Source organism: Saccostrea cucullata, unplaced genomic scaffold (genome assembly GCF_032062105.1).
Source record: "Saccostrea cucullata isolate Sc308-1 unplaced genomic scaffold, CSIRO_AGI_Scuc_v1 ctg3994, whole genome shotgun sequence".
Classification (NCBI taxonomy): domain Eukaryota; kingdom Metazoa; phylum Mollusca; class Bivalvia; order Ostreida; family Ostreidae; genus Saccostrea; species Saccostrea cuccullata.
This window is the reverse complement of record NW_026936708.1, coordinates 27577-37594: the sequence shown is the minus strand read 5'-3', so window position 1 is coordinate 37594 and position 10018 is coordinate 27577.

Below are 10018 nucleotides of genomic sequence, written 5' to 3'. Positions count from 1 at the left end.
AGAGGTCAAGGAAGACATTGTGTCTTTTAAGTCATTAGATGATAAGAAGTCTTTGTTTTTTTTATTGCTCCCTAACACATTAGATCTCTGATATTTCATTAACTTCATGAGAATAAAACTGCTGGTCACTTAGGGAGAGAAAGATCATGAAATTTATTAAGCGTAGGGTATTTTGGCCTCTTCTTTATATATACTAGTCAAACGTTCTAAGTCCCCAGGCAAGTTTTTGTTTTACACCGCTCTTATATTGAATTATTTTAACAGTATAATTTAATAAGTATACAGGAAAAAAAAGTAGGAATACAATTTTTTCTCACTTAATTTATTTTATTGAAGCACTTTAACACAATATGCAGAAATGTTAAGGCACCCTAGAATTAAAAATTCACAACGTTAAATACTGCATTATCCTCCATTCGAACGAAATCACAGCAAGACAACCGTTCCTCAAAGAGTTTACACTATTTTAAAAAAAATCTTTAATTGAATGTTTTTCTATGTGGAGACTAGGTCGTCCTCTAGTTCCGCTAGATTCTGCTGCTGGAAAAGCTGTCTCAAACTCCGGTTTATCTTCTTCCATACATGTTAGTTAGGGTTGAGATTATGATGAAAAGGGGGCTTACCGAAAGTGCCTGTGCCTTGCTAACAAAAGTTACATAATGTCTTATTACATGTGTACCCCACTCCTCCAGTTTGACATTGAGGGGAGGCACTTCCGGTTCCGGTTCTATTGATTTTTCCGGATAAACTCTAGGATGATTTTGATTTGTTTGTTGAAAATCTAGCGATTTCTAATGATTAGAAGGAATTCAGGTTTGCTTTGTAGTTTTTTCAGACGATAATTATAAAGGTTTTAAGTAAAATAAAGTCATACAGTGAAAGGAAACAGAACTCTCGTTAACTACGACCAGCTTGGGCGATTTCAACTTCACTTTCACATTGTTATGTGGACATACACCGCATTTTACTCAAACTTTTTTCTGTTTTTAGCTATCAATTAAAGATGGAGAACACATGGAAGTAAAAAAATATGAAGAATACACCCGAAAAACATATGGAACTCGAACTTCATGCTTTTTAACAAAAACGGTCACGGTCGAGTAATTACACATTCGATTACAATTTTTTTGGCCTTGACAGGTAAGTATTGCAAATGAAAGGCAACATTGTAAGCAACTAGTACATTGATGTTAAGGTTTTGAACTTTTTGAAAAAATAAAAGTGGGGACTTAGAAATTTTGACAAGTATATAAAACTTACGTGAAGAAAGTATATGATGTTTGTAGTAAAGCAAAAAGTATTCCCGGTTTTGGGAAGTGATCTGTTCTTTATTAATCAGTTACATGTGCTTATTTGGTCAGGTCCCTTGTCCAAAACAATGAATGACAATGAATATATCATATGAAGCACCACTTCATAAAGGCTTAAGTCAGATGGTTTTGTTAAGAACATGAATAGAACAAATTTACAAATTGTTATCGACTTTTGCAGATAAAAATAGAGGTAATTGAGATGATAATATACGGTTTTGTCTTTATGGCATATGGGTCAACCATTCAGGTAGTTGCGGGTTGTGCGTACAATTTAGTCATTATTGGTTATGAAATCATGAGCCCAGTTGATCGTATGCTAGGGAACCCTCATTCTTCATATACTTCCACTTGTCCTGTAAAGTATGTGGCGTGGCTTAAAATAATTTTTGCTGATCTTACAATTCTGTTTCTGAAAATCTATGACGAGCATTTACAGAACAGAAGACACACTACGAATAAGCTCCGTGTTATTTTCGCCTTTTGACACTTGCAATCAATTTGGCCCCCTTTTAAATCGCCCTGTCATAGTTTCGTTTAAGAAATCATAATGTATCCTTTGAATTCTTCCAATTAAAAATTCGCCAAAGAGGGCGAAAAGCGCGAAAATTAAAACGAGGGCGAAAATTTCCCTGTATACAATATTTTTTTCTGTATCTCAACGAACATTTTAAACGGTTATAAGATGTTTCTTGAGAGAAATATGCTCTTATTTCTGTGAAGCACGTTTAAAAATTCTAAATTCTTCTTCTTCTTATTTTTAATACATGAAAGACCACCCATCAACCATACAAACTCTATTACACAAGAGACGATTTCAATTAATCTTGTTCATTTGGGTTCTTTTTTATTCATACTGTTTTACATTAAATCGAGAACTTGTTTACAAATATATTTTGGGGAAAATAAAGGGGGGGGTGGGGTGGGGGGGGGGGGGTTACGAACTATTCTTAAAAGCAATGGATTATTGTTAATCTCTTCACAGTATGTACCCAGTTAAAGCTGTCCCTTATATGTGTTGTAATAAATTAGAAATCAGACATATCGTTCTTATTTTCAAACACTGACACATGAAGATACCGGGATGGACACTTAAAATGTTTATTCCATCACAAACTTTGTATCCCAGTGCATGTCAAATATGTCAAGTTTCACTGTATTAAAGATATCCATGTTATCTATTATGAGCTATTGATGTTCATGTTCTGCCGTGCAATTAATCCAAGATTATTTTTTTCATTTACTCCCATCTCCACTATACATTCTGAATAGATGAGCAAATAATATCCATTTATTTATTAAACAATAATCTTACTACACTGTATGTAGAACAAGCTAAATATTCTACGTCAGACCCAATTTGTATTTCTTTCCACAAAATGATTATACCTAAAATATATCAGTATTGCTTAAACATTTACGTGTAGTAAAAACGCAATGACGCCAGTTCCGTACGCCTGACTTGTCTAATTTTCTTTTCTCAAGGATATGTCAAGAAAGCACATTTTCTGAAGATTAATCTTTTATTATAACAGATAGTCTTTTAAAAGGAATAAAGATTGGAGTTTTGCGCTCTTGAATGTACATTATTCGTCAAGGAAAACTTAATATATAACATGAATATCCACACTGTATTTTCCTTCGGGTTGAAACACAGGTAGATTTACATTAATTTTCACGTACATTTCAAGTATTTTGATAGTAGAATGTTTAGATTGCTAAGCATCAGAACAAAGACTGGGGATCAAAGGATTATAGTATGGGTTTTATTTAGACGTCAAAAACGCTGTGCAAATGCAATGTCAAAAGCGAAAATGGAAATTCACATATACGAGGGATGATCAAAAAGTTCGCGAACTATCTCTATATCTACAAAATCACAATTCATATGAGAACAAGAAAACATTGATGTAACCATCAATTGTCGCCCGGGAAATAAATAAAGTAAACAATGGAAATGAGTCTTGATCAGCACACCGCTTCGATAAGTGTGAAAAAGGTATGCGTCTAAATGATGACAACGATAGTCGAGAATATAGCCGGATGAAAATCGAAGAAAAACGATACCTTTTTAGCTCACCTGAGCCGAAGGCTCAAGTGAGCTTTTCTGATCACATTTTGTCCGGCGTCCGTCTGTCTGTCTGTCCGTCTGTTGTCTGTCTGTCTGTCTGTAAACTTTTCACATTTTCTTCTCAAGAACCGCTGGGCCAATTTCAACCAAACTTGCCACAAAGTATCCTTGGGTGAAGGGGATTCAAGTTTGTTCAAATGAAGGGCCACGCCCTTATTCAAGGGGAGATAATTGGGAATTAATGAAAATTTAGTGGTATATTTTAAAAATCTTCTTCTCAAGAACCACTGTGCCAGGAAAGATGAAACTTATGGGGAAACATCCTCAGGTAGTGTAGATTCAAGTTTGTTCAAATCATGACCCCCCGGGATAGGGCGGGGCCAAAATGGCAGACCAAAGTTTTACATAGAAATATATAGGAAAATTCTTTAAAAATCTTCTTCTCAAGAATGACAAAGCCATAATTCATCATATTTATATGGGAGCATGCTCATGTAGTGTAGATTCAAATTTGTTCAAATCATGACCCCCCGGGGTAGGGTGGGGCCAAAATGGCCGACCAAAGTTTTACATAGAAATATATAGGAAAATTCTTTAAAAATCTTCTTCTCAAGAATGACAAAGCCATAATTCATCATATTTATATGGAAACATGCTCAGGTAGTGTAGATTCAAGTTTGTTCAAATCATGACCCCTGGGGGTAAGGCGGGGCCAAAATGGCCGACCAAAGTTTTACATAGAAATATATAGGAAAATTCTTTAAAAATATTCTTCTCAAGAATGACAAAGCCATAATTCATCATATTTATATGGAAACATGCTCAGGTAGTGTAGATTCAAGTTTGTTCAAATCATGACCCCCGGGGGTAGGGCGGGGCCAAAATGGCCGACCAAAGTTTTACATAGAAATATATAGGAAAATTCTTTAAAAATCTTCTTCTCAAGAATGACAAAGCCATAATTCATCATATTTATATGGAAGCATGCTCAGGTAGTGTAGATTTAAGTTTGTTCAAATCATGACCCCTGGGGGTAGGGCGGGGCCAAAATGGCCGACCAAAGTTTTACATAGAAATATATAGGAAAATTCTTTAAACATCTTCTTCTCAAGAATGACAAAGCCATTATTCATCATATTTATATGGAAGCATGTTAAGGTAGTGTAGATTCAAGTTTGTTCAAATCATGACCCCTGGGGGTAGGGCGGGGCCAAAATGGCCGACCAAAGTTTTACATAGAAATATATAGGAAAATTCTTCTCAAGAATGACAAAGCCATAATTCATCATATTTATATGGAAGCATGCTCAAGTAGTGTAGATTCAAATTTGTTCAAATCATGGCCCCCAGGGATAGGGCGGGGCCAAAATGGCCAACCAAAGTTTTAAAAGATATATATAGGAAAATTCTTTAAAAATCATTTTCTAAAAAATAGCAAATCCATGATTGGTCATGGGACTACTTTTGGATTTAAACTTTACAATAAAAAGCCATTTTATACTAGTCCTACCCTTGGTGCTCAGGTGAGCGATGTGGCCCATGGGCCTCTTGTTTAAACTTTATCATTTCCTCAAGTAAATGTTGGCTGCATAAAATATAAATTGAAACTAGACCCATGCTTCACCTATATTCAAAAATGTTTTTCACTTTAAGAATATATCAAACACGAACTATGTAGAGTACGTTTTTATTCGAAAAGTAAAATTCGATTTTCTAAAAAAAAAAAAAAAAAAAAGGACCTGTCGTTTGATAAGCAACTTTATATATTAAATATCAAAAACATATATATATTTTTACAAATTCACTTTGTAGAAGTAAATGTATTATGTATCTGGTCATGCGCGGATCTAGGGGGGGGGGGGGGGGGGGGGGGGGGGGGCAGGACCCCCATTTGAATTTACAAGGTTAATGTATATAATAAAGCAAGAAAAAAGTTACAATGGACCCCCTTAGAAAAAAGGAAACGCCTCGCTGGTAAACGCAAATATGTGTGAATTTGATATGAAAAGTGATAGATTTGAGGTAATAGAAGTGAAAGACTTACACCCCCCCCCTCCCCCCCTACGAAATAGGTTTTTGACGTTTGGGCGAGTTCAGGTTTTTATTTCTTGGTTTTGTTTTGTTTTTGCTTGTCAAGAAGTTTCTGGGATTGGATTTTTGGGGGGCTGGGGTGGACCCCCCTGGAAAAATTTTTTTTGGATCCGCGCCTGCTGGTAATTTATAAAGGGAAAGAACATTCTGATTAACAATCTTTTTAATGTTTAGAAAACCTCATCTTCCCCAGTAAAGAGTTTCTGATCCGCTCCACTCCACATAAACCCTTGACCGAATAGGCTAAGTTTGACGGGGTTAGAAATGCGTTCTCTGAATGGCCTCATGCAATTTTGCATGAACCAATCAAAATCATTGTTTTATTTAAACTGAAACTACATCGTAAACAGAAAAACACGTCAGTTTTAGTCCCAAGGATAACGTGTATTTTTCATTAGATAGCCCTTTTAAAGGTTTGTCTCAGTTTTTTGAGTTATATTGAATTTATTACCGCTTACCAATATCATCTCGAATTGGCTTTTGAATTCGTTTACTCTGATTGGATAACAGCAGAGGTCAGGGGCCCACTCGATTGGGACCCTTCTTATTCCAGAATAACCATTCTGTCTGCTCGATTGGTTTGGTAGGGTAGACTTAGAAGACCTTCTCAGCCTTCCACGTCAGGGATGGAAGGATAGCTGAAGGATAGCATTCTTATATGGCGTCAAGCGGTTTGGTGAAAACTTGGGGATTTTTATTATTGTAAATAAACCAAACTTAAAACAAAATACAGTTGCAAAAAAGTATTTTTATCATGTATGAAGGGTAGTTCTGTTAAGATGCATTTTTTCTGTTATGTAATTGCAGTAAAATCAAGCATTGAACACAGTTTCATAATTTACATGTACCATGTAATATGGGGTGCAGATTTGAGCCGTTAATAGGTCCCTGATTTGACCATAATTACCGGTATCTTATTTTTTTTTTTACATGCTGTTTAATATTCTTCTGTCTCAGACACTTGATGTTTAAAATCTTTCTTTACTTAAATAAAAAAAAATCCCAATGCTATTATATTAAATTAATTTTTCCACTCTTAATTATCTCAAGTTTCCCTTTCGAACTAAATTAATGCTTTAAAAAACGGATTCAAATTCTTGAAATTCAACAACTGCAGTAATTCAAAACATTGCAGATAATATTCCATCCTATTCAATATCCTCCTGAACACTCGATTTAGACATACATATTCCAACCCTTCCAACATTCCCCTCTGCTTCTAGAAGGGTCCCAATCGAGTGGGCCCCAGGAGAGTTCAAAATATGTAATCTCACTAGATGGCGTGACAGTAAACCCCGTCAAAATTAGCCTATTCGGTCAAGGGTTTGTGTGGAGCGGAGCGGATCAGAAACTCTTGACTTGGGAAGATGAGAAAATCTTTACCTCTGAATAACTTCTCCCGTCTCAAGCCCCATACACCAACACTTAAACTTCTATGTATAGAGCAGCTCCGGGCTGCAATAAAAATGGGTACACACATAGCCATACACAAGTTCTATAAAAAGCATATTTTGCTCCGTGTTTGTGACGTCACAATTAAAAAATGATGTCAATAAGAAGATCACTTGTGACAACAATGATTGTCTCAGTTGAACTCGTTCAACGAACGTCTGTAAAATTTTTGGTACATGTATATCTTGGAAATTCCTTTTCAGTAGCGTATAATAATTTGTTCACAGTTAATTAAGACAAAAGACTTGATAGAAATATAATCAATGATTGGATTGATAGCTTTTAGCTCTACTGGTCAGAGACCAGAAGAGGTTATGCGATAGGAATGCGTCCGGCGTCCATCTGTCTGTCTGTAAACATTTTTTTTCAAAATGCTACTCCTCCTACAGTTTTGGTCTGATATCAATATAATTTGGCACACAAGCAGACTACACTAAGATACATAATTCTATTTATCGATTTTTGATTTCAATGAACGGTGTTGCCTTGGTTACTAAAAATAGAAATTTCTCTGATATTACTTTCAAAATGATACTCCTCCTACGTTTTTAATCTGGTTTCAGTATAACTTGGCATAGAAGTAGACTACACTAATATACATAATTCTGTATATCGATTTTTGATTTCAATGAACGGTGTTGCCGTGGCTACTAAAAATAGAAAATTCTGTGAAATACTTTCAAAAATGCTACTCCTCCTACAGCTTTGGTCTAATTTCAGTATAACTTGGCACATAAGTAGATTTCACTAAGATACATAATTCTGTATATCGATTTTTGATTTCAATGAACGGTGTTGCCGTGGCTACTAAGAATAGAAATTTCTGTGAAATACTTTCAAAATGCTACTCCTCCTACAGTTTTGGTCGGATTTCAATATAACTTGGCACTCAAGCCGACTACACTTAGATACATAATTCTTGATGTCAGTTTTCGATTTCGATGAACGGTGTTGACGTGGTTACTAAAAATAGAAATTTCTATGAAATACTTTCAAAATGCTACTCCTCCTACAGTTTTGTTTGATTTAAGGAATAACTGTCTTATTTTTCGATTTCATGAAGTGATCAATCGATTGGCTTGCGTGATAATTTGCATAAACGCCGAACACGCAAGCCAATCGATTGATCATCTTCATGAAATTGAAAAATCTGACAGTTATTCCTTATATTTACATGCTTTGATTCCGCGAGTCCACGTGCTCCAAGCCCTGCTTCTGTCTAGCTGTTTGTCCCGCCCTGCACGTGGATTTTTTGGAACCGCGCCAATACATTGATGGAGAAATAAAGTACATTTACATTTGGTAATTTTATCTCGGACAAAGACATTGGAAATGTAAATATTTCAATATAACTTGGCACACGAGTAGACTACACGAAGATACATAATACTGTATATCGATTTTTGATTTCGATGAACGATGTTGCCATGGTTACTAATATTGGAAATACTCTAAAAGTTGATTAACAGCTTCTCCTACAGCTGTATTCTTATTCATTATCTTGCCACAAAAAGAGCTCAATCAAGCATCATTATTCTATTTATTGCTGTTGTAAAGTTTCAAGTCCCAACTGCTACTTTTGTCTTCATTTGTTACAAGTACATGTACAAACAAGTAGAGCTTCATTCTCGACAGAGTCTTTTGGTTTAGTGAAGGAAGGGGGATGATTTAAAATAATATTTGTTCTGTTGCTCAGTGAGAGCAGGTTTGAAAAGAGAGATGTTTTTAATTAAACAATTTGTTATGAAAGACCTCCAATTTACAGTTTGAAAAATAGTGAATATTTAAACAATTATGATGTAATTATTATATATGGATGGAATATGCATGGAAAGAAATAAAAAACTTTTTATATAATTTTTTATATTTATATTTAATAAAATAAATAAATGAATAAAATTTACAAAACAAGACCAGGGGTAAAAAAAAAAGTAGATATAAGCATGCATTGAATGTTTATTTTGGAATGATGTCTCATATCTGCAACGGGCGAGCCTAAATCATTATTTTGCACACTCCCTTGCAATAATGAGCTTACAACATTAAACAGAGACCCATGGGCCTTAAAGGTCACCTAAGCGTCATGCAACAATAAAATTTCGTTCATATTTTAAACCAGAGGCCATGTCATTCACATTTTTAAATAGGCACCATTGCTCATCATAACTAAATACTTAGCATGCTAATTTTGGCTATGTAATACCCATAGACAGAGTAGGGGAACAGATAAATGCATTTCATCTAGTCAGTAATATTCAGCAATAATTAGTAGAGCCCCACCCTTAAAAACATGACCCTAGGTCCAAACATTTCACATTTTGGGAAAAAGATGCCATTGATTATGATAAGTGATTAATATAATGGAGCAGATTTCAAAGGAATAATTTATTTTCAGCCCACCTCGTCCTCTCTGCATGCATCCCTTGCATCTGTGTCACGTTTGAGTGTGTCCAAAAAGATGGGCTTGGGTCTTCCTCTTCCACGATGCTCGTGATTTGGCTCCCACATTTCTAATGATTGTGCGCGGAGTTCTGGATGACGGAAGCAATGCCCAGCTAGCTGCATTCTCCTGGAGGCTATTTTGTCAATGACTGTAGGGAGGTTACCATATACGACGTCGTCGGGGGTATGGCTTAGCCAGTAAATGTCTTAAACCAAGCATGCGTGTATAGGGTCCACCTAATGACTTCTCCGGTGCTACTGTTCGAGTCCAGCTCTCGCAGCCATACAACAGATAAGACTCAATTTGACAAACAAGTTGATGAACAAGAACATCAGCAGTCTCGTTTAAAAGTCATCAACTCTCTTGTTTTGGAGGTCCGTTTGCTCTGCTTCTTTTTTGAATTGTTTTATGGACTTCTTTCCTTGGGTTCTGTTCCTTGTTTCCATATATATTTTATTACATGTATCATTGATCAGTTAACCCGTAGATGAAAATAATATTTCATTTTAAAAAACTGCATATTATGTACTATATAGAGTAAGAAAATGATCAAATTTTAAAGAAATAAATAAATGCGTTTAAAAACCTCACTTTTCTTTTCACATCAACGAGACTCCTCGTCCTTAGGTCAGCAAAACCAAACACACTGGC